We start from the raw sequence: 18056 nt of genomic DNA, 5'->3' as shown, positions 1-18056 counted from the left end.
TCGTCTCTTTATGTGGGCATCGCGAGGCGCACACAGTGAACGAACGCTGTGAACAGACGGAGGCGCACCGAAGTCAACAGACTGAAACAACAGACAGTAATTTAGGCTTCTAGTTCAAGCCATAAAATAGGGACTAACACGTATTCTCGTCGTTCTTTATTGTTCTTTGTCGTCGTGCCACTTTCGGAACCTGGTTTATTCGTCGCTTCGTGTTGCAGCGTCCGTTTAGGGCATACTGCTTGCGTAGTTCATGCTGAGTTTTTAGAGGTGGAAGTTATAGCTACAGTCCAGCTGATATCGTAGTCGTTCTGCTGGTATGAGTGTTAAGGGGCGTGTTGTCGTTCGAAGGATTCGTCGCTTAGGTTACGTCCACATTGCTGGGTTACGGAAATGACGGCGGTCGCCATATTTGCTGTTTGTTGTTCGTGGGTGCAGGCCCCACGGTGTCGTCTGCTACTAACGGAGGGCGCGAAACGGTTGGGGCTGCATAGACTCAACTCTGCAAAGGGTGAACATGAATGGTTGTTAGAAGAAAATCTTATTAATAGGGCGCTTTTCGAACGTTATAACACTAATGGAGGTCAGGTTTATAAACTACGGTAATAAGGGAAGATGCTGATTAATAGAAATATTTCAAAGTGGTTGAGGTGTAACACTTGAATAGTGTGAGAATACAGAAACCAATTTATCTAACAAAATGCGATCCATCGAAAGAAGATTATGCGAGCTGGTACGAAACATGCGACAAAATAAAAGTAATTAGCGATACACTAAATTATTATTACTATATATTATACATATAGACACTTATGAAAACGTATAAGTTAGTCGTTATACAGGGTTGGTTTTAGACATTGCGTTCTAGTTAGGGTATCGATGTTTCAATATGTACACAAGAAGTAAGGGTCCCAAAAAAGCTTGAAAAAATGTACAGAAAAGGCCCATTAGCCCATAGCTTGACTCGCATATATACGGATATATTCGGATTGTAGTATTATTCCACGAAATTATATTAGATAAATGTTAGCTTAGCGTAATGAACAATATTTTTTAGACTGAACATGAAGTAGACAGAGAAATATGACGCTTCTTAATATATTTAATCTTTTTTTTTTGTCAACGGAGACGCTGTATCCATATAATATAAGGGTGCACTACGTCACAAGCTGGTTATTTCCATCTGAATGTGTTTGCACCAGCCAATTTTCTAATCTGATAAAATTGCACAGATTAGATAGAGTTCGAGAAGGTATGGAACCATCCATGCAACCGGCACCGGCAGTAAGATACATATCGCTTAAGTTTAGATGAGTCTGTCTTATCTTACGATGATAATAAAATATCACAAAAATGCGGATGTCTACTAGTACGAGCTTAGGCAATGCTCAACATTTGCGAAACGTGATATTGTGATTTGCGTAGCGGAACAACGATATCATCCGCGGGTCTCCTGCCGCCTTCATTAAGACAATCTTAAAAAGATATTATTAATTACATGATGTTTAATATTATTAAAAATACGCTATAAAAAAAAACTGCGGCTAAACAATAATTTGAATAAACGCTCATACAAATAAACAACTTAAGGGAGTCGGCCCACCATAAAACTGTCTCTCCTTATGACTTATAAATCTATTGAAGATGTATAGACATTATCTGGGTTTAATTTCTACGTGCGTCGAATATTCGCTTATGAGTTCGGCGTGTTCACTTTTACGTTAAGAGCATTTTTCAATCTTCATATTTATCACAGCCCCATTTTAGAAAAAATAAGCTGATTAATAACAACGATATGATTTAGATAAGAGTTTTAGGTATCAAGGTTATACAATGTACGCACTGCTAGATTATTTTATCATCCGTGTTATTGAAGTGGCCGTTAAAAATTGCCGTCTAACGAATTTTGCGTTCTACGATTTCGCTTTACTAGCCTAGGAAGTAGCGACCATGTCGATCGAATAGCTGAGGCAAAAGTATGGGTTTCCGCAGCCACTGCGGTTTACGCCGACAGCGCGCGCTATCTTAAACTATCGACGCAGTAAAAACAGCGACAAAATATCTGATCGCCAAAGAGTGTCCCTCCGCTTTTTCCACCTTTTCAGACAGGTTCCGAATATTTATCGTATGCGAGTCGTCAGGATCTGCTTGGTTTTAGCCGGAAGAAGAGTTACGGTTCTACATTAGAGCAGTATAATTCGCTGGCAGCTATTTGGCGGCACGAAAAAAATTGTGTTTCATGAGAGTTCGGACAAACACTGGCCAGTATAGGAGAACATCGGTATTTTGACAGAAACCGTGCACGGATCGTTGACCGAATCATAGGATGTTGTTGTTGTTGTAGAGTCAACTATGACTGATGATTGATAATAGCAATGATCATTGAGTAAGTGATAATATACTATTATTATTATATATTATATATTATTATTATATATATTATATATTATTATTATAGGTTTCATCTCGTACTGGAAAATTCGACCACGATAACGCCGTTTGATAGCGTCTCATTGTCAATGCATTTATATACAGATTTAAATAATTTGGCGTATCCTATTCTCTGCCTGGAAGTTCGGGTGAGATTACCGCTGTTGTCATGTCATACCGCTTCGACCCGGGTCCTGCGTAATGCAGACTTAGTATTTAACCGAGACAACCATCTCGAACGTCGAATATTATCGAACAGCGGATCAAACTAAAGGTTCTTGTTAGAGTAAGGACTTCGCAAAAGATAGACGCCTGATAAAATATCAGTTATTGAAATGGCTTCAAAACGAGCCTTACTGACCAGCTAAGCTTTTCTAGTCCTCTATGATGTGCCAACAATGCAAAACTTGTTTCCTCAAAAACTATCTAGGTATTTGGGTTTTTACAACACTAAAACACGAAACTACCGTTCTCTGATTTCCTACGGAACAATCGCTTCAACTCTTACGGTGACGAACAAACTCAGTCGAATTAATAGTATGAAAAATATTTGTCCGACGAAAAGGTAGCTCAAACCAAAATCGATTGATCTATTTTCGTTCTACCTTTGTGAGGTTCAGATGTCCTTATATATTCAAGTTCATAGACACTATTCACTACGCTACTTTTTCAGACGGCGTGTGCAATCTTCACCAGAGCACCTATGTAATCACGAAGCAAACTTGTGCTTCGAAGAATTATTTACAATTTCTCTACTGTTATAAACATATAATATAATAATCCTTTGGTTGCAATCCGCAATGCCATCTGGTCGTAGGTATCTTATATGATAATAGCACGGACCATAAGGCGCCATCTTGTCAGAACACTGTTGAAAGGCGTAGTGAAGGTGCAGGCACAACGATGCTAATATTCTGAAGATAATCACATTACCTTATGTAAGGGCCAGTTCAGACAGCGATACTTGACAAGTGTGCTTGATTGGATTATATTCATAAACAAGGTGATTTTAACTTGTCTTTGAAGCTAACATTGAGGAAAATGCAGCCTAAATTGTTTTTCTCGGAAGTCAACTGTATACTTACGAATGTTTGCTAATAAAGTAAGCGTGGCAAGCTTAACTTATCTGTCACGTCGCAAAATTGCCAAGGATGCGAACGTATATTAGGATCCATGTAGCTAATGCTATTTCTCTGATTTTAACAAGCTACATTTTTATCGTTTCCGTTTTTGGTATCTTTTTTTTTTGTGTCTTTAAGAATATGTCAGTTGAAAAAATACGTTGTTTCCATTCAGCGAGTGAGGCACTAATTCTGCGTGCCTGTTGTCTTTCGCACATTTCATATGCCAACAAAAGTTCTATAGCGCTTGATCATGGAGTACACCAAGCTACAAGTTGGCAACGCATAATATCAAACGACGGTTATTTATACCGTCCGTGACTGAGAATACGACACTCAATATCTTTCCATACTGTGCACGCGATTTATTTTCCTCAACTGACTAGCCTCAATTTGTCAGCGGAGCTTACCCGATGTTTCGGCCCACTCCACTCAAATTCCTAGTCTTCAATCGATTCGCGTCGCGCCGGCAGCGGCAACAACAATAGCGCTGGCGACTTACTCAGAGACGACGTTGAGATTCGACAAAAGAAGCCCTGAGAAAATCTGCTTGTTCCCAGTATACTGGCCCCGAACTTCTTAGCTCAGTCAAGCTTCTCTTTGTTCCGCACAGGAGAATAAGTTGAACAGTAAGGGTCATCTTCAGCTTTAGTCGTGCATTCCCCTGACAAGTAGACCGATCCGGCAGGAATTCACCCTGAAGATTCATGCTCTACGCCGACGTTTAGCGAGGCAAAGAAGGGGCGGAGGAGCGTACTGACACCACCCGGTTTCGATTATTCTTGTCCTATGCTTAGCCCCCCAGCCTTCGTCTCATGTCACATACCCACGACGTTTAGATCTTACCTTGTCCTTAGAGCGTTTTTCCTAGCGATTCAACTGGGTTTTGCCACTCCGACTCAGCCAACAACAGCAGTAATAGTAGCCACTTCGTTTTCCTCTAAGCAAGATACAGAGAGAGAAAGGAGTAAGTAAGCAAAAGTCTAAAGAATCTTACATCGCCATCTGGATGACCGGGTAACTGCAGGGGGGCAGAACGCTCTTCACAAAGTGAATAGTGATCATCAGAGATCGGGCGCATCATCATCGACTCTTTTTTCCTCTCTACTCGCTTTTAGCTTCCCATTTTTCCGGGGGTAATCCGCGAGTTCTTCGGCTGGGCCAGCATTGGTCGGTTGGGTCGTTGTCATTTATGTTGCGTTTTCAACCTCTTTATTTACGTTCCTGCTTTGGTTGGATGCGTCTTTACCTCAAACAGCCAATGCAACGACCCTAAGCTGTGCACTCTCCCCAGTCCGTCTAAACCGGTGGGTTCCTCAATAAGAGACAGGACGAGCTTTTTCGTGGATATTTCCCAGCGCCCCCTTCTATAGGTCTTCGTTTCTTCAGCACGGAACCGCCTGTGGAAGACGATGTGGACATTTTTTCGCTGGCAGCGGCGCCGCAATTGCAAATGGTATTGCAATTGAGATGGTCTATCCGAGCAGGGGCTGGACGCGAAGAGCAAATCGGCTTCGGGCGAGACGTAGCTCGTGGCTGGGAAGTTTATGATATATACAGCGAGCGATAGCACTATGGCCCATGCGAGTGTCGGAATAGTCGACGGTCTGCTATTTCAGAGAGCGGTGTGCGACATGATGAAGCACAGTCTGCCTTTAAGCCGTAAGTAAAGTGTAAAAGAAGTTCTCTTTTGCGAGTGGCTACAGCTGATTATCACTGCGTGTTCACATAGCTAAAACTTCAATTTATATAGGAGAGCTGGAAAAAACAATCACCGAATATTATATCTAATTCAAAATTGATTTCAACGCGATTTCCCTTAACTTTAGTTATCGATTAGTGCTAACGTACTCAGAAACGTGTTGAGGACGCACTTTGTTGCGGTTACATGCACAAACAAGGTGTCTTTTTAAAGCCAAACTATTTTTTAAAATTTTCAGAAATAGATCCTATGTCTTTCTTTGATTTTTTTATAACTTCACTAAAACCGACCTTTCAGGATGTGAGAGATATAACAGCTAGTGTTCGAGCGATCCAAGTCGCCAGAGTCGTTACCAGTTTCGATGCTGGTAACGAAAAAGGAAGGGATATTTGAAATTCCCCTTTCCATCCTAATCAACCAGGAATCTTGCCTGTGGCACTATTACCGCGTGAAGGTGATGCTGCGGTCCTTCTTTTCGCAAAGTTAGCAGAGAGTCTCCAGTAACAGGTCCCTCTACCGCCCGCCGAATACCAGTCAGCGCGTCATCGAGATAAATGCCGTTAATCTCCTTTATCGGAGACGCCCTGCTACGGTGAGTGTTTTTGTTTGTTTCGCTACGTCTAAAGCAAGTGGGGTTTCAAGAATGCGGCTCCTGCTGAGCAGCGGTTTGCCGGCCCGTTCTATTTACGAAGTCTGAGGTACCCCTAGGGAATAGCAAACAGCTTGCTCTGACAAAGTCATCATGAAAAGCTCAGACTATCGCTACTAGCATTCTCTCATTCGCCATTGGTGTTTTCGATTCAGGACCCGTCTGTCCACCCAGACTACCCTGCCTACTGATTAAAGACAGAGCGAGCGAACGTAGGACAAAAAGGGATGAACTGTCGAACGTAAGGGATCAACCGCGATGGATTTTATCGTTTCGTCCCATAACGAGGCGTGGGAACGTTGACCTAGCTTAGTTTCTCCATGTTAGCTTATGATCAAGATTGCGATCGCTGCTGTCACTCTCGTCTTGTTCAAAAGTGTCATTGGCACGCATCCCATTTTGGGTTTTTAGCTGTGCGTCTTCTGGATGCCCTTCGAACGCCTGCCTGAATGACAGCCGCTCTAAAACGCCATCTCTAAACCTCTCTATACCGTCCGCTCGATCTCATCTATCCCATACCGCCTTCAACAACAGTTGTCTGCGTGTTAGTATAAGTTTCACTCGGGGTCAACACACAGGTCGTGGTCGTTTGAGAAGCTGAATTGAAGCCCTGACACACACAGCAAACACGCCTACACACACACATCAGCCCCCTTATATTATCTGCGGCATAGTGGTCCGTGCTCAGCCGCTTAATATCAATCACCCATCCATTGTCTTGTGTAACTTGCGTCGCTGATATATGCCCACTCGCAGGCGGTGTTCCTCTGGTTGCGGTTCACACAACAAAACCAAAATAGTGAAATAAACTGGGTCTGTGGTGGGTCAGACCTACGCCGCCAGTTACTCCAAGAAGTACCATGGATTTAGGGCGTTGAGGTTGTTTGCCGGTATTAATAAGTAAGTTTAACATCACGACCGCTATTTCCATCAGGGGATCAGAATAAAGAATTGCGGTGGCTTGGGTGGTAGAACAAGAAAAGGCACACTACTTAAATAGAAGTTGCTTCCTAGACAAAAACAAAACAGTGCTGATAGCAGCGTCACAATGGTGCCACGGCAATGTTACTATTGCTTCTTTCGCAACCGAGGCATAACGATGGGTTATATAGGCGCAGGTGGCGGTCATGGTCTGTTGGGGGATGGGTCGCGGTACAGCGGCTGGCAACATCAACAAAGTATTCGGGACACCAAGGAACATCGCCGGGCTTTAGACGAAATTTATACAGATGGGAGAAAACAATGAAAGGAAACAGGTGACAAATAGCTCAGAACTAACAGGCTGCCCTATATGTAATTCACTGTGCAATCTAATAAAAAGGGGGAAAAACCAGCAACTGAGGTTAATTTTCTTACAAATAAAAGCGTGCTTATTTTATAACCAATAAGATGCGGACAAGCAACAAAGAATTCTGTGCAGCTCAGCGCTCATCTTCACAGACTTTTGCCGTTGCTTTAGTGGTATAGCGTGCTATTGTAGTGTTTATCTCTACTACTTCGTCGAGCAGTCGATAAACTAATGTACTTGCGTTAGCGACCTGAGCGGCTCTTGACGACATCTAGCTACTACAGCCAAATCGGCTTCTTTCCGTTCAGTCTATCCCCACTCGTTTTTTGAACTAGCCTTTATATTAGGTGCCCCGGTTTCGTAATGGCTTTCGTTGTCTTTTAAGATTCCCAAGCAGATGCAGTTTGTTTCAGGTAATTTTGCTATTTACGTACATTTTTTCATCTTTTCCCGTTCCTACCACCCTCCCCGCCTCGCTCATTCCCAACTACCCGTTCACCTCAATAATATGAAGTTTAGAACTGTTGGTTGGTTGATGTTTAGATTATAGTTAGTAACAGATATATGCTTGAAGTAAAGAAAAATGTGTTACAGGTGTGCGGGAACCCGGCGCATATCAGGTACGTTGTCCTATTCACTCAGGAGAGGAAATCCGAATAAGGAAAATAGAGCAATGGGAAATGACAAGAGTTAAAATGATAGATATGGGAAAATCAAACAGAAGTAGAGAATTAGGTGGCAACAATAATCCATTTCATTATTATGATTACTGTTACTTTTATTTGAGTTCAAATAATCCCGTATCAACTACATGATGTTTGATCGCGTCGCTGAAAATGGTTTATATGGCTCCTATATTGTTAACCTCTCCTTTAAATAGAATAGATATATAGTTGAAAGTAAAAAGCTAATGGGGCTGGTAACCTTACCAAAAACAAGCTCAACCGACACAGCTGATTACCTAAGCTAAATGGAACCAAACGACTCAGATGTGTATATGTAGTTACTGCCTGTGCTGAATAAATACTACATCTATATACTGGAAGAGAAAACTCAGGGGCATAGCAAATTCAAAATTCAAACATTCCCCTCGCACTCTTTTGAGAACGGCTGTCGTCCATCCCTATTGTGCTTGCATTCCTTGTAGGACCTACAGGACGCCTGCCGCTTCTTCTTTACCAGCACACCCACCGCAACAAATAAAGACGATGAAATGGTTGCTTCGTTGCTCTCTTCCATTCCTCCAGATACCCAATGGAGACACTGCAGGACGCAGTCTCCACAGCTACCATCCTTATCCCGTCCCGTTAAGGCAACATGGTTGCGCATCTCCTTGCACCAGCGTGCACATCCGAAACCGGCGGTGTCTACTGGAAAACGGGGACCAGGCGAAGAAATCGTTTGTTGTTGTCTTGTGCGACGGCGGCGGTGAACTGTTCCTTCCGCTGAAGGACAACCCATGGGAATCCCGTGCTGCCTGTCTGAGTGTGTATCTGTTCCCTTATGCATATATATACCTTCCAAACATAAACTCTTCGAGAAGAGGTTCATGCGCTGGTTGCTTCCGCTGTGGTATATTATACATCGGTCTTGTATTGCTCTTTGCTTACACTGTTCTATAGAAATGCCTGTAGCTTCAGTAGCAACAGCAATGATGTATATGACTACGCGGGTAGTATCGTTGAGCGCAGCGGAGGCCCATAGATACGTCGAGGGGGATTTAGTGGTTCGGGCCGTACGACAGCGAATATCTCCCCTTGAAATGTTTTCGCCGTAAACGGCAACCGCTCAACTCTGCGCGATTTCGTCGCTGCTAGTTCGCGTTGCCCTGCTGTTCTCGAGCTCTTGGCCCGTATATACCCACGAGTAATGAAAAAAACATACGACGATGGTCATGCTGACTACGATGAATAAACTAGGCAAGGTTAACAACAGGCAGCGGAGGTTCAACGGCTTTTACAGGCGTAGTTGCGCTAGTAGCTGGAAGCCGGAGTTATAGCGGCAGTAACCGTAATTGTCAAAGACGTACAAGGAACAGAGCCTAGAGTAAGAGACTGCCGCAGAGAATGAAGGAGTATCTCAAAATGTGAAACAAGGAAAGAACACGAGAACGAACGAGATGTTCATGGATACGCGAGACGCGTGTTATGCGTAATCTCTATTTCGTGTCGGCCCCTCGAAACGGTCTTGGTCCTAAGGTTCGTCGCGGGTCGAGCTGGTAGCATGTTACGCGCGTAGCATAACGGAACTGCTCACCGCAAAGATGGTCGCTTCTTTTTCGTCTCTTGCGAATATAGAGCATTGAAGAAGGGTTAAAAAGAGAGAGGTGAACGCAATAGTTACCGCCAAGTTAGTAGTAACGTTTGGTGTTTGCTACGGTGTACTGCGCTGTCGCTAGGATTGAACTTTCTCAGGTTTTTACTTCGCTGCTTAGGCTCACCCATACAACATAGATGCGGTAGTGTGATGTATAGAATCCGAGGGACAGAATAGAGAAAAGGGGTGTTTTTTGAAGAGGAAGATCTGCCCTGGAGCTTCTACGAGAATGCAAACGTCGCCATTGCTGCCGCTGCCGCCGCTGCTACAGTCCTCGCCGATAATAGACAAGCTCACAGCCAAGGCTGTAGCAAGGCGGCCGGGCGGTGAGGGATAGTAGCGATGAATTCAAAGTTCCTCAAAACGCCCCCGCTCCCATCCGCCTATCCAAACCACTTCCGCCTTTTTCGAACAGCCCACCATAGCCAATTTAAACCTGTTAGCTGTTGAAAAAAGGCTCAATCGCCTGTCTAATACGATAAAAAAGTACGTAGATACGAGACAGGCTGATAGACGCTAACGGAGTGGTGGTGGCATGTCGTTGCATGTAATTATGCCGAGAGAAACGCTCTTAACCTAAACGGGACAAAGCGATGGCATACCCAAAAACGACGAGCGTTCATGACCCTCTCCAAACTATGGATAGAATACAGATGAAGACGATCAAGAGAAGCAGAAGATGAAAGCAAGGATTTCGTGTAGACTAATACTCATCTAATGCAGTGATCGTTGTCTCCGTAGGACGATATTATCTGAATGAGAATCATACCTATTTTCGTTACGACGGTAGAGGATAGAATCGATCATCTGACCCCAACTTGGAAAACCCAGTTGACATCATCAATCCTCGTAATCTAACCTCCTTCACAGAAGGGCAACTGTGTTTACATATTAACGCAATAATACTTGAAGTAACGTAAATCGTGTAAATAGTACTGGGAAACCAGACAATGTATAACATCACAAATTACGTTAAATTTCAATTCAGTAGTGCAACACTGGGTGATATAGAAAAAGAATTGAGAGGGAATCCCGGCGCCTTTGAGAAGGCGCATGTTTGTTGAGTGGCTTATCGCTGTTGTGTATGTATGGCATATCAGAGATGACAACGTGAATGGATGGTCAGTCGCTTTCGCTTTCAGTAGAAGCGAATGCTTATAAATTTTGTTTTTTTACCGTGTTGGGCTTCTCTTCGAGTTAAACAGAATGGAATACACGTGAAATTTAGGAAAAATCGAATGAAGAAATATGCTGTGGTGCGCCGTAACAGCAGTAGCACTATATGAGTTACAGTACTTATCACTTGTAGCTAGATACGAAATGGGGTTACGATATTTACTTTGGTAAAAAAAAATGTTTTCACTGACCAAAGTGGGACGTGAGCGTGAAACTCTTCGGGCAAGCAGGAATGCATTTCAGTCTCGTTCTGAGAGGCCCGAGGCAAGTTCGGCCAGCCTACCATAGGCAACGCTTTTTGCCCTATTATCATTGCGCTAGGCCGCGATGTCTCGTGCCTCGTCTACACTTCTCATCGTAGCCCGTACCTTACGGAGGGGGGGAGGGGGGGCTGTGGTCGGAATGCGAAACAGTTTCCTTAACAGCCAGGTCGGACGAGATATTGTATTATTGAGAGAACGAAGAGGGCGCATAACGTGGAGCCCGTTTTCGAATGTTCCTCATAGACCCTCATCGTGCGATGTTTAGTAAGGTGGGTGGCTTACACCGCACAATAGAAGGAAGAAGAAAAGGACGCAAAAAGTGAGAGCCAAAGAAACGCCGGGCCTCGCTGACGGCGACTCTGGCAATAGCTGACCTTTTTCGGGTCCTAAACCTCTAGGTGTAGCCACTGGACAACGTCGCGATATTCGACAGAAACGCAAGTACCGAAAATTTTTCCCCAAGGAGCTTTAAAATGATAACAAAAATACTGGCTACGGAGAGGAGTAGTTGTTCTTTGTTATCCCGATCACTACCGCCCACTGCCGAAAAAGCAACAATGATAGAAAAAAAGGTCCACCAGGAATTCTATGGAAGCTTTTGTCTGCATCATTGGAACGACCGTTACGACACGGTACTGCAGAACGTGTGGAGGTGATAAGGCCGCAAAAAAGCTCGCGGCGCTTTTAAGTTCTACGGTGCACTGTTGAAACACGCGCTCCAACAATCAATGCTGCCTTGATTACAACTAAGACTTAGTTTCTTGTTTTGCAGTTGTGATGGCCTCTTCTACCCCCTAGCAGCATTGGGAGACTTATATTTCTGTCTCGTTTGTGCGCTTGTCTTGCCCGCGTTACCCGCTCGTTTTGTGGGCCCTCGACAGGCCGTTTCTTTGCGATCCTTGAAATTGAAAAGCTCAAGAATCAGGAATGATGTTCTCATCGTAGCGCTTCTCCAGTAGCCGTAAGGGTGAAGCAAGTGCCCGCGCTTATATGCTCGTCCATTCTGGGTTTTCGTCATTGGTCTAGCTCAGCGAGTTCGGAGCGCTGTACCAACTAGATGGGGTTCTGTTACTGCTGTTTTCACCCCCCTATATGCCGTTTTTCCATACGCCATCTAAAGATTCCCTCCGGATGCATTTTCACTGCAGACTGCTTCCTACTCATGGCGACTGAGACGGACTCAGCCGGCGAATGCTATCTCTCCTCTTAAGTAGCACTGAAGCCAGTAAGGGAGCATTGTGGCATTAACGGACCACGGTGGCGAGTGTAGTGGCTATTTAAAAAAAAAAACCCAGCACCCGACAACGGCCTCCACCTCTTTGAAAGCCAAACGCACCATAGTCTACGCCCTACCCAGCATTTAGCTTGCGAAACAGAGGGTACGCGGCCCTGAGCGGGGCTTGTCTGTACCAGATCTTTTTCCCACTCGGGCTGTTCTGCTGGATGGCTGGCTACCCCCTTGGGACGAATTACAAGGGCAGTAGCAGCCTCGAAGACAGCGTCACTTACGCGAAGGTTCAATTTGAGCTCGCTTTAGATCTCTTCCTAGTGGGCCATTCCACTAGTGGGCTACAAAAAAAAACCGTTTGCTTCGTCCTTCGTCTTCTTCTGCCACCTCGCTTGCTTCGATCTACGAACGGGACAGTAGAACCAACAAAAGGTGCGACTCTCACCGTGTGTAAGTGCTCATCAAGGGTACTTCAATGCTCCAGGAGAGCATCTATGTCTCGGAGCTTGGGTGGTGTGTACGATGTAACAATGTAGCGCTCGTCACGCTAGCTTACGCTCAACTCTGTTATCCTTTTCGCTCAATTGCAATGATCTTTTCACACGAAGTATCTATTATGTGGATACTAGTATACCGACGGTATTTTCTATTAGTGGGGTAAGCTCAAGGGGACTTTTTCTACTGAACGCTACATTTTTTTTCTAGGATGCAACATATCAAGCGCTAGTATCAAATACCGAAGTACACGTTTTTGTGTACTGACCCCAAGTGAGTTTACTTTGATACTTGGACAAATTGGATACGGAAGTTAGTAACCTAGCGTTGTTCATTAGTATAAGACTAATAAGGTTTGAAGTTTGCTGGCAGAGTGACGTCAACAAAGCGGCCCTTGAGCTAAGTTCGTTTCCTTTGGGCCAAGCTAATGTTTCCTGATCTACCGGTAAAACAACAGGCAACATATAATTCACGTATCCTACCTGGTACCATTTGTTAAGCTCTTTTACTTAACTGGTAACACCGTTTTCTCTATTTGCTCCATTGGTGATGACCGAGTCTACGGACTATGTCGTTAAATATCTGACTTATTTTCTACATAACGATAAATTCAATAGTACGACGCCAAACGAGAAAATTGCTAAGTTAAGACACATAAAGGGGTTCGTCGCATTCACGCGCACATACATTTTCCCATAAGTAAATGATCGATATGCGTCGCGGCGTTGTCAAAATCTCACGTACAAAAAGAATCGTGGACGAACGCGCGCCTGTTCTTAGCAACGGCCTAAATGCCGCCTCCAGCACTTGATATTAAAGGAGCCTCGAGGATGCTGTTCGCTCATGAGTTTGCTACCGCTGGCTCAATGGATGAATCTCTGTTGGGTGGCCCAATGGCCGTCGATTAGGGTCCGTTCCGATCGAGAAAATGCGGATCAGCTACAAATTGAGAAAGGGAAAGGCTTCGTCCTGGCTTGTCAATACAATCATCCATTAGCAAATAGGGAATTGGCATTTGGGGTGCGGCTTGAACTTTGAGGCAAATACTATCACATTGGCTTTCCGCGACAACTGAGGTAGCAATCGCTACAGTATACAACATCTGAGAAGTTGCCTGAAGGTGGGACAACTAAGCTCGACGTAAAATGAAGAAAAAGCAAACGAGGGCGGCTATAATGGCAACTAGGTATGAGGTACCGGCTCTACAACTGATGCTGTACTGAGAAGCTGTATTTCGATTTCAGCGCTGTCCATGTTATCTTCGTCATATCTCTAACCTTACTCAGGCCTCGTTCAATTCTCGGTTTTTGCTCAAAGATTATTTCTCAAAGAAAATCAGCTTCATCCCTCAACAGCAAACAATAAACCACTGCTGTTCGGCACTGACTGGGCCGGTAATAACACGGCGTGTCTTCGAAGCGACTTCCAGGAGAGCGACCTGCTTGTCTTCCCTTGAGGCTTTCTCGCCTGTGAGCATGGCAAGCGGTGACAAAAGGCAAGCCCATATGGTCATAAAAGGGGGCAAACTGCGGATGCTTTGTGATTCGAAAGAGACACTATTATGAAAATACGGCATAATCGTACCATAGTTCCTTATACAAAACAGAAACAATAGTGTGAGTGCCAGCAATAATGCGGGAAAAGATTGTTGTTTGGCTCAGCGTCTTGACCCAGGCAACTACCCAGGAGCAATCCACCAACCGATTCGCTCACTAACCAAGTCATCCTCGCCATTTCTTGTGTTCTTTACCGACTTCGCTGACTTGCTGATATCCTGCTTCTTGTTTCCCGCTCCTTCTTTGACTACAGTCTGTTTCGCCGCTAAATACGGCCTGGACGTAGCACCGGAAAAGGAAGCGCGTCCCGTACTTTTGTAAAGGGTTGGTAGACTGACGTAACCACGAAAGGGCAACAAAGAACAACGAGGGACTACGATGTGGCGTGGCAAGCAACATATCCTGCCGTCGCTGCTTGGCAGGAAGACTAGTGCAAGGAACGGATATGTGGCCCATTTTGAAGACCCAAGGATGACGGTTTGTACCCCGGCGACACCGCTGTTCTGAAGAGATTGCAGCGGACGAGGTTTGGTAACAGCAGAAGGGCTGGTATTCAGCCGAGCTTTGGCCACAGCCGTCTTCGCGATGATAACCAAGAAAAAAGTGAAAGCTATGAAGTCGGGCGCAAATAAGAATCTTCCACTGATTGTCACAATAGACGGGTGCATCAACATACACATCTAGTGGTTGATGAGTGACATGACTAATCGCCTTTGACTGCAGTTCGCCGAGTACGGCTGTTGGAACTGGTTCAGATACAGGTTAAGTCAAATAAGGTAATAATAGACAAACTTTTCCTGAGTTGAATTATGTACCTCTTGTTGTAAGTCAAAATATTGCGAGGAAATATCGTACCGTAATGTATATAAACCACCCCGTCAAGAACTGTATAGTTTAATACAGATTTCAGGGCGAATGCGGAAAGATTACCAGTGGACGTAGAGGTCTACCATTCACAGTGTTTCATTTTAGTTCAGGGAGAGCAAAGGAATGGATGTGCACAAATAAGGCCTGTCTGCTCCCACTAGATAGAAGTGCAGTGAAAGTTTGCCGTCAATAACTAAAGAGGTTGCCTTTTTTCATTATAAATAGCCTCGATGAGAGGAGGCGAAAGAATTCCTCGGCGTCGTAAAGCTTGGCTTGGCTTGCCTTAGGCGTAAGCTACGCGATGCACGATGATATGGAGTTAGGGTCAAAGTCCGGTGGCGCGGAAATCAGATTGCAGACCCGATCGCTTGGGGGTTTGTCTTATACACCGCTGAATCTTAGGACAGGACCAGCAAGCGACAGCCTTCTAGCTGCGTGATGGCAATCCGACTTGAACGGTGTTGCCAAACAAACGGTTCGGAAGTGGGCCTGCAAGACGACCATCTACCTAGGATAAAACGATCATCAAGAAACAGGCCGCAATTACCTTTACCTGAATGACAAAGTACATAGCTTGAAAGGGGCAAATGCAGAACGGTAGGATGAAACGCCAAAAAGTACTCGCACGCTGGTCTTCTCGTATTACTGAATGCTAGTCTTTGAGCTACAATCTGCCCCCGTAAGCTAAGATCGGCTCAAGGCCGCTTCTTTACGGGTGTTAGACATTTCCTCTAAGAATACATTTTCTATCTCTAAATATGATGTTCCGACATACCATAGAGAAGAGAGGGGCAAACTATTGAGCTAGGACAATGAGCAGAAACGATATTAGGATAGGAGGGTGTGTAGATGCCGCTGATAGCTACGACTGTGATAAGGACTGTACTACTGGTACCGATTAGAGTCGGCAACGGGTAGTTCGTGTAGCTTACGAGGCGAAGCCGAGTTGCACGTCACAACACGTGGTGTCTTTGCTGGCTAAACAACTAGATTAATAAAATGAATAGCAGAGCGACAGACATCCACATAGAGACATAGTAAAATATGGAAGTACACTGCCACAATAGCAGCATTTACGAGCTAAGCTGTCCACGAGTGTGTCATACCTTCTTCGCCGTAACGATACTGCACGCTGCCCTCGCCTCATTGGCCAGATAAAATAGTAGCACGAACATCCTCCTCCGCATGCTCGAAAGAAGGGCTAAGTCAAAGAACAAGAGCAGGCAAACCCTTGAAGTTGAGTGTGTAAAAGGAAGTCCCTATCCCCATAAGTCTCGGTACTGGAAGAGCTTTCGAAGAGGAACTGACAACGCACAAGAAGAACTGTGGTAAAGGGGGCAAGAGTTAACTAAGAGACTGAGCGCGAAATAAAGTAGGAGCTCGCGTAAGCGTTTGGAAGGCGAACGAAAGGGTCCTGGGCAGCCAAAGCACTACTAACGGATAGCGGGAATTCTACAACCAGTTATAGTTGGCTTGCCCATATACGACAGCATGATACCGGCATTCCTTGCTCCACACCAACATGACGCATCATCTTAGAGCCTCTTCACATACTGCTGCGTGTAGTCCAACAGCTTTTCCATCACGAAGAGCGATGGAAGATATGAGGCTGTACAAGCCAACCGAACTAACCCTGCTATGGGAGGGGGTGCTCACAATAGAGCGAATTTTCCCATTACATGAGCAGCGACTATGCCTACAAAGGCGGGACAGTAGTTCCTCTTTGGCCTCGACATTTTCTTTCACAGCAGAAGACAACACGGCGATAGCCCGAGGAAAAGAGCTAAAAGGGTGAGAGAACAGCTTCTACTAGAAGAAGGGGAAAAGGCGTGTAAGATGGATTATGAAGACGTGGGTCAGTCACGAAACAAATACGCACATATATATACAGGCAAATACCCTTAGGAGTATCAGACGACACGCTACCGGACAACGATGCAACTAGGTGCAAACTCTGACTCTGATAGAAGTTGACTTGTTTCAAAGGGTCGGTTAGACACTCTTAGACGCAGAGATCTATGAGTGCTTTCTGGGTTGGGGTAGACTACGAAGAGCAGACAGAGCCACTTGCTGTTGGTCGTAGTGGTGGAGAATGTAGCGCATTGTCCTTCGTACAAAGGAGAAACTCCAGGACTTGCCAGAAGGAGGAAAGGAATTGTTCGGTGACTTTTAGCAAGATTACTTCCCTACCCCGGAACCATGACCTTTCGCCAATACTAGCACAGCACTTCGACAATTGGGCTCGTTGCAGCCCTTAAACCCAGCTTATTGCCTTCTATCTTCACATAGAAGTCGCCACTCCCTGGTCGTCCATATAGGGCTTCTCCAAGATAACCCCTCCTACTTTCTGTCATGTCGTTCTTCTCTCACTAGGTGAGCAGAAGAGACACAACAAGGAGCTATTATGCAAGAGGACAGCTAGACAGGAACTGAAGTAGCAGCAGGTAGAGTCGCAGCCGCCAGGTACAATCGCGTGGTCATCTATAACGATTGTTTCGTAATTTGATTCTACCTTTTGGCCGTGGAAAGAAGACGCCCTCCTTGACAAAATCCCTATGCGTTATGACTGAAACGCCTTGTCCAGTCGCATGAGGCGTTTTAGAGGATCGGCGGAATCCTAGATCCTGTACGCAGCCCATGGCTACTCAACCGCCATGAACATTCTCCGGAGAGCAAGTTCAACTTGATGTATAATGTCAAATAGCTACAATGAGCCGCTGCGAAGGGACTGCTCAGCGTCGAAAAAAAGGATGAAAGTGGGTTCTGTTTCATGGCACCTGATACCGCACCCACAGTCATGATTTGCGTTGTACGTGCACGCCGTAGTAGCAAATGATGCTGCCGGTGCAATATAGCATACCTGACATTTACAAAAACATTCTGTAACAATAACTTAATTCGAATAATTATTAAGCCGAACGTATACTGATAGTATCATGAATTAAGGGTAACTGCTGAAGTTATAAAC

General features: G+C 44.8%; 2 long non-coding RNA genes across 3 annotated transcripts in view; one reads left to right on the top strand and one right to left on the bottom strand.

Annotated features, from left to right (window-relative positions):
• Positions 1-141: 141 nt before the first annotated feature.
• Positions 142-18056, bottom strand: part of LOC147753463 (uncharacterized) — a 30178-nt gene continuing 12263 nt past the window's right edge. The window contains exon 2 of the long non-coding RNA XR_015311172.1: positions 142-499. This is a non-coding gene — a long non-coding RNA (uncharacterized LOC147753463). The remainder of the gene's footprint in view (positions 500-18056) is intronic.
• LOC111260719 (uncharacterized) overlaps positions 3706-18056 on the top strand; it is a 20454-nt gene continuing 6103 nt past the window's right edge. The window contains exons 1-3 of one of the 2 annotated variants that reach the window (XR_002680504.2): positions 3706-5210; positions 5548-5842; positions 7782-7807. This is a non-coding gene — a long non-coding RNA (uncharacterized LOC111260719). Of the gene's footprint in view, positions 5211-5547; positions 5843-6054; positions 7253-7781; positions 7808-18056 lie in introns of those variants that run through there. The other variant, XR_002680503.2, reaches the window with a different exon arrangement.

The sequence above is a fragment of the Varroa jacobsoni genome, unplaced genomic scaffold, assembly GCF_002532875.2.
Source record: "Varroa jacobsoni isolate VJ856 unplaced genomic scaffold, vjacob_1.0 scaffold_468, whole genome shotgun sequence".
NCBI classification, from domain to species: domain Eukaryota; kingdom Metazoa; phylum Arthropoda; class Arachnida; order Mesostigmata; family Varroidae; genus Varroa; species Varroa jacobsoni.
This window is presented reverse-complemented; position numbering and strand designations above follow the sequence as displayed.